The following is a 6,974-nucleotide window of genomic DNA, read 5'->3' as shown; positions in this document are numbered from 1 at the left end:
AGTTCAGAGAGCCCCTTGAACTCGGGTGGTCGATCACACCCAACAAAAACCGATTCTCACAGACAAGGTGTCGGCTTGTGCTGGTGTAAATAACGGGGAGCAGCTTTTATCCTGTGTATTAACTCTGCAGTTCTGTATGCCGGGATCCTTATCAAATCCTTACTAAAGTGCACTGAATGTTGCTCCATCGGTAAGGGTCCTACAGGAAGTCAACTTGTAGCTTTTGCTTGTTTCATGATTTTGCTTCTTGCCATTTGCCTGTGATTATGTTTTGCAATGTAGCTTTGGATTTTCCTCTGTTCCAGAATTAAACAGTTTTTATTGAAAATCAAGAAGACTGGAGTTATCATCTTTGAGAAATTACAGACCTTACTGTATCATTATAATCTTTATTTAATAATATATCATAAATATGTATTACTATTGTATCACGTCATTTACCAATAGTAAAAAACATTTGCTTGATTATATTGTACTTTGTTACGTACAAATGATTCTTCTTCTATCCAATAAAATGTTTGGGACTAGTCATGTGATCACCTGTTGAAGCATATGGCATAAGAGCAACATGGTAAGTTCATTTTGTTGTGTAAAACTTTATATAAACAAAATATATCTAAAAAAAATAATTAAAAGTGTTGTGCCAGACTAGAATGCATTTGAAGGATCATTTGAAGAAAATTTATTGTAGCATTCTTGCTCAGCGTGGATCATAAGCTCTTTAATGGCACAATTTAACCTCAGACACACGGGACAGGTAAAGGGGGACAGGGCAAGTCAAAAACAAACATTAAAACAACTTAAAGTATCTCAGTTCAGCAGAGCAGTTCCAAACAATTACAACAATGTCCCCCAGCATGCACCGCTCCACCGCTCATGCAAATGTGCCTTTTGTGTATGGCCCGGGTCCTGGCGGCTCTGTCACAACAGGTTTTCCCATTGCTGTGTTTGTGGGGAGACAGTCCAACAGGTGACAGTAGTGCAAGTGATCCCCTGGCTTTCTATACTGCCCCGTCTCACTTTCCAGCCATTCCGGCCTGAAATAGTGATCCACCTGCAGGCTGAGGCGAGTTGGTGGCCTTCTATGGTGTTGTCTCTGGCATGCTGATTGTGGACGGGGGCTCCTGGTAGCTGCTGGTTGGGTTAGTGACAGTTTCCAGGTGGCTGGCCTGGTGAGTCAGGAGTAGGGCAGGCTGAGGTGCTTGCTCTGGCGTCCTCACAGTCGTTTCCCAAATAGTGGGCTAAGCGAGCCCCGTGAAGCACCACAGTCTGGTTCCGGGTGCCGAGCATCACCCAGTATACCACCTCCGTGGACCATGTGTTGATGAGCGCCGGGAGCGTGAGCCCATTGGGTTAGCATAGGGTATACAGGCTCCTCCCCTGACTGAGGCGTCCGACGAACTCAAGGGAAGCTGGAGAAGAGGGTGTGGCAATGCTGGTCGCCGTTCCTCTTTTAGACCGGCCCGTTGGCTTTTCCCTGATGGCCTGGCAGGCTTGAGTTGCTTTACAGTGCTCGGATGTGAACGGGAATCAGAGAAGGGGTGGTGGCACTGACAGCAGGCCGGTGGTTTGCGAGGTCTGGGAGTTGCGAGAGAACTCTTGCTCCCCGTCACTCTCGTCTGATCTGGTTTGTAGCTCAGGAATTTAAGTTTAAATTTGCAGAACCAGAGAGCAGCAAATATTGAGATATAAAATGAATCCTTGGGTTCAATCAAGTTAAAATACCAATTTTTGCTATAGAGGGTTAAAAAAATCATGGAGAATCGGGGACTACATCTAAGAAAAGTACGTTTTTACAATGGCTAGACCTTCCTTGACATCAGGGGAAGAGTAATATTAATGTTTTAAGTTTAGCCAATGGGTACTTTGCAAGTAGACGCTGCAATTACAGGTACTGTAGGGAGGTTAAAATAGAATAGTGATGTCGAGCTGACATTCTGAACAACTGGTTCTCCTTAATTAAGTGGGTCCCCAATTAATGCAAAAGTTCCAAAGTAGCTGAAATAATACATTTTAACAAGACCATGTGTTGTTTAATTTTACAGGGACAGTTGAGAACTGTTTTGTATTCACAATTAGTATAGATTTGAAATAGATTTTTTTAACTGGGGAACAGCAAAGCTGATTTCACACAGTCACAGTAATAACAAGGGATGTCCTGTCATCAGCCTCAAGGTTTAAAGTTGGTGTATTCACTTTTTATTGAGCCACACATTTTCCAACCTCCTAGACACAGATCACACCAACACTATGACCCTTCTTTATATTAATATTATGTGGAAACAATTGCAGCTGCAGTCCAAACAGATAGTTGGTAGACTGCATTTAGGAAGGTATATTTTTAAGCTACTGCTTTCACAGACCTGCCCTCACATGCAAGTGTGTACACATGGCTCTGTTGTGTGTACAGGGCTTTTGGAATATATATTAACCTGTACACACATTATAAAGGTTGGACAGATTAATTTGTTGAGTAATGCTTGCAGGTGTCTTCATGGTAATCACATACAAATATATAGAAATGTCTACATACAATCCTGTTGGCTTCAATGTATTATTAAAAAAAACAAACAAACAAACCAAACAAAACTTGGAACTGTATCATCTGCATTGTACATAATTAATTTTATCTTCATCATTTTTTCAAAATTTTCTAAATATGTTGGAAACAATTATAAGAATACAATGTTTGTTTTTATAGTATTTTGTGCAAGCTAAACCAATTTAACTACTAATGGAAAGGGACTTGCCATTTTTTTCTAATTTCAATTAAAAATGAACAAAATGTCTTAAAATAATTTGAATACTGATGATTTTCTTTTTTTTGTATAACAAACAAATAGGTCTATAAAATGTTTTTTTTTTTTTTTTTTTTTTTTTTACAGGCCAGTAAGGAAGAAAAAAAAGCACTACACGTGGTCAAAGATAGACCAAAGGATAAAATAATCTACCTATGGAAAAAAATAAAGCAAATATTGGGCCAATATTTTCTTCAGTCTATAAAACTTGAAACATCTGTAGAGTAAAATGACATGAATCTGAAATTTGGAGTGTACAGCCCGAAGTGGTGCTTCTGTGTAGGCCATATATAATGTAAAGTCCTACATGCTGTGTACATTCCAGTTACCATGTGTTTCAGTAAACTTTATGTTGTGAAAATGGATGAAAAGACCAATTTCCCTTTCAAGTACAAAATGTAATCATTACTGTATGGGTATTCACCTCCTAAAGACCAGAAATCTGAATGCTGTATACACAAAGCTTCTCGCAGAGCATGTGACGCAGCCGTGGCCCCGCTCCCGAGGGCACAAAGGCACTGAGCTCACAGATCTCGGCGCCATTTTTCCTTTCAAGACTGACCTGACAGGAGAGCCTTGTTAAGTACATTGTTGCTTTTTCTGTTTTTACTCAAAATACATGGGATATTAACTGTAATAGTTTTTACTATTTACGTGTATTGTGTGCACTACAGCCTGCTGCTTGTTATGTCCCACTGTGGGCTTGTGCCCCACCTGAAGCAAGCGGCTTGAGTTGCTCCTTCCCAGGGATCCAGCAACATCAGTCGACTGACTTTGTGCTCTCCCTCCAGGCTGCATAGCTCCAGCTGGAGTTATTTTATTTCTTGTTTTGGCTTTTTGCTAAAATACGAGATGTTTTATATTATTTATGTAATTGTGTATTATTGTATTTTGTTGAGAAAGATTTTTCCCTTGTGTATGTTTCATTTTTTTTACAGAGACTACACGCAGGCATGTCTGCAATGTGGTGCTACATCACACGTGTAGCAAGAGCAGCTGCTGGGCTCAGGAGCACTGTGCAGGACCAAGATATTTCCTTCAGTTGTGGTTGCTTACAATCTCTTCCACAGTATCTTGATGCCATTTTGGTGACAGCTTTAGCATCACCTTTATAAAGGCTGTTAATAGCTCCTGATTGGCCAGCCGTGGATACTACCCAAGCACAACGAACTGCTCAGTCAGGAAGGGGGGACCTTATGACATCCCGACCCATCGGCCTGCAGCTCTGGGTATGGCCCCTGACACCCTGCAGAATGCCGCAGCACTGTCCATTCATTCCCAGTACGGGTACAGTGGGGTATTTGACGTACGGAATTCCCCCTCCAAGGTCTATCTGGCAGCCATGTCAAAATTGACTTGGTCGCCTATGAAGGACATTGTTTCTTGATGGAAGCTAAACTTGCTGCTTAATGCTCTCATGAAGCCTCCATTTGAGCCCTTGCATTCAGAAATTTGTATCACTCTTGATGCTTTAGTAGCTTGTGGAGCCTTAATAAGGTAATTGTTTAATGAGTAATTAAGGCTCCAGCCACAGTATAAAAGACTGACTTTGGGCTCAGAAAGAGGAAGAGAATTAAGGAATTAAAGAATGAATACTACCTGCCAGCAAACAAGGTACTCGTTGTTATATCAGAATAGCCTTATAGTTTTGTATTTGTTTTACTTTGGCCTGTGAGCCCTTTTGTTTGTTGTTTTTTGTTTAAACTTTTGTTTTATTACTTAATAAAGATACAGCTGCTGTTGTTTTAGCCCGTACCTTCAGTCTGTTTTGTGCTGCTTCCTGAGCCTGACAACACCACCCGCACACACCACTGTAGCTATCTGTGACATAGATTCACAAAGTTTTAACTCAAGCTTTGATAAAAGGTTTATTGACATAATCTAATACTGTATACTGTATCATATATATATATATATATATATATATAAGTATAAATGCCACATATATATAAAATCTTTGTGATTGCAACTCATGAGTTGTACTTGCTCTTTATTAGTTGCTATAAATCTGTAAATTTGTAGGCTTACTTTCTATTAATGTAACCACTGCATGTTGCATTTTTAATTGGTGATATCTAATATGCACCACAATTATCTCTAAAACCAAAAAAAAAAATTAAATGTGTGTGATGTGTCATAAAAAATGCAATTATTAAAAAGGAACCTGTCTGCTTCCATTTGTAGAGTTTGCTAAACCAGATTACTACAGAGGGAAAACTAAACAGAGTGACCTACTAACATTCAATAAAGCGTTCTCTAACTGTGTTTACTTAGAACACAAGCCTAGAATAAATCTAGAGTATCTATTTTTACTGCCGTCTTTTAACAGAAAAAACTACATAAACAAATATAATGGCAAATTGTAGTGACGTGGTAGCACCATTGTTCACTTGAATTACATCTTACAGCCCTCAGCTTCTCTTGGGATGTGTTTGCTCCATCTTGTGGTTGCAATACTGCATGTCAGTGTTGTAAAATTAACAATAAGGCAAACAGGTTTCTAAATGTTGCAATTGGTTTATGTGCCCCTGTAGAGACAGTTGTTTCTGAAAGATAATATTGCTGTATTTTTCAAATGGTAATACAACTTAAAAATCTTTATAATGTGATTGGGTTTCATAATAGAGCAGCATGCACAGGCGTAAGGGTCAAGCCTGATATCTGCTCCTGCAAGGGAGCCCAACTCTTTTGTATAGCAGTATCAGTGCTATGCTTGAAAGCGTGAGGTCCCAGGTTCACGTCAGACCTCCGCCTTTGAGAAGCCCTTGCTTGCGGGAAATGAGGTTCGCCACAATACTGTCAATCTTTTCATTCACACATATCATTGGTTCCTTAACTTTACAATATTAACCCCTTAACTAAATTACAAGTGTAAAGAAATACCTGGAAATAATGGGCAGGATTAGTAGCACTTTTTTTGTGAAAGGAAAATAGAATTGTTATTGTTTTTTTTTTTGTTTGTTTTTTACAAATAAAATATACAATTGTACTGGCATTTAAAAATAAATAAATGTACAATTAAATATATTTCATAGCATCTCTAGCGCACCCCATTTTCTATATGTCCATATGGAGAAACATTTTATATAATCCTCTAGTGCACCCCATCTTCTATATGTCCTGGACATTATTAAGTTAGTATGCAAACTCATATCAGAAGAATGGCAATAATGTATATGTTACGGTAAAAGTTAGAATCTGGTAAATCTTATCGGTAACTGTCAAAATTTACCAAGTAAGGTGGTAAATGTTTGAAATTATGAAGAAATAGATTGTTTTTGGACTTTTACCAAAGTACATAACAAAACATATTATTCACCCATATTTATAAATTAAGAGATAGACAACCTAGCAATAGTATGGGCTTTATTAATAGCTTTAGATTTGAGAAAGTGGCAAATTCATGCAATGGAGACTCAGTGGAACAGTGCTGTATTCAGGGTAAGTCATGCTGGAGTCTTTGCTAGGGACACTGAAGAAGGTGTTGCTTTAGTCTTTGCTCCTTCATGGGCTAATCCCACAGCACACCACAATGAACACAACTCATAGTGGGACCAGGTGGAGACATTTTCTCCCGGACTTATGCCAACAGAGCTATGCCAGTATCTTATGGTGAGGTTTTTCTGAGGGAAAAGAAACATTGATTGAAGATTTGACATTGAAATGTAAGTAGAAGCGCTATTTACACTATGAAATATATATAAACTCAAATTTTCAAAGCCATTGCCATTTTATAACAAGCTAATTTATTAAAGTGGCACATATTTGATATTTAAATATTTTTGTTATTAGTATTATTACTTTTGTTTGTCATTCTCAGCTACAGAGGTTCTTTCAATGTTTATTAATCTTTCTGTTTCGCTTTAAAACAGGACCACGAGTGAGGCATCATTTACATATACACGTGGACAGAAATTCTAAATAATAATAACAACACCATTAATTCATTAGTGTAACACTGAGATAATAAATTGAATTTAAAGGAAGTAACTAGGTAAACTGAGGTTAAGTCATTATGGGGTAAAATAATTTTTTCTCATTATCCCATTTTTTCGAGAACAGTCCACATGCAACACTTCTACAAGAAACTGAAGTGCAATTACAGACCTGGAAGTCATGGTAAAACTATTAATCCTGCATTAATACTTACTGTACTTTACCAGAAAAAATCTTCGG

This window comes from Polyodon spathula, chromosome 1 (assembly GCF_017654505.1).
Source record: "Polyodon spathula isolate WHYD16114869_AA chromosome 1, ASM1765450v1, whole genome shotgun sequence".
NCBI lineage: Eukaryota > Metazoa > Chordata > Actinopteri > Acipenseriformes > Polyodontidae > Polyodon > Polyodon spathula.
Note: the sequence above shows the minus strand (reverse complement) of the source record.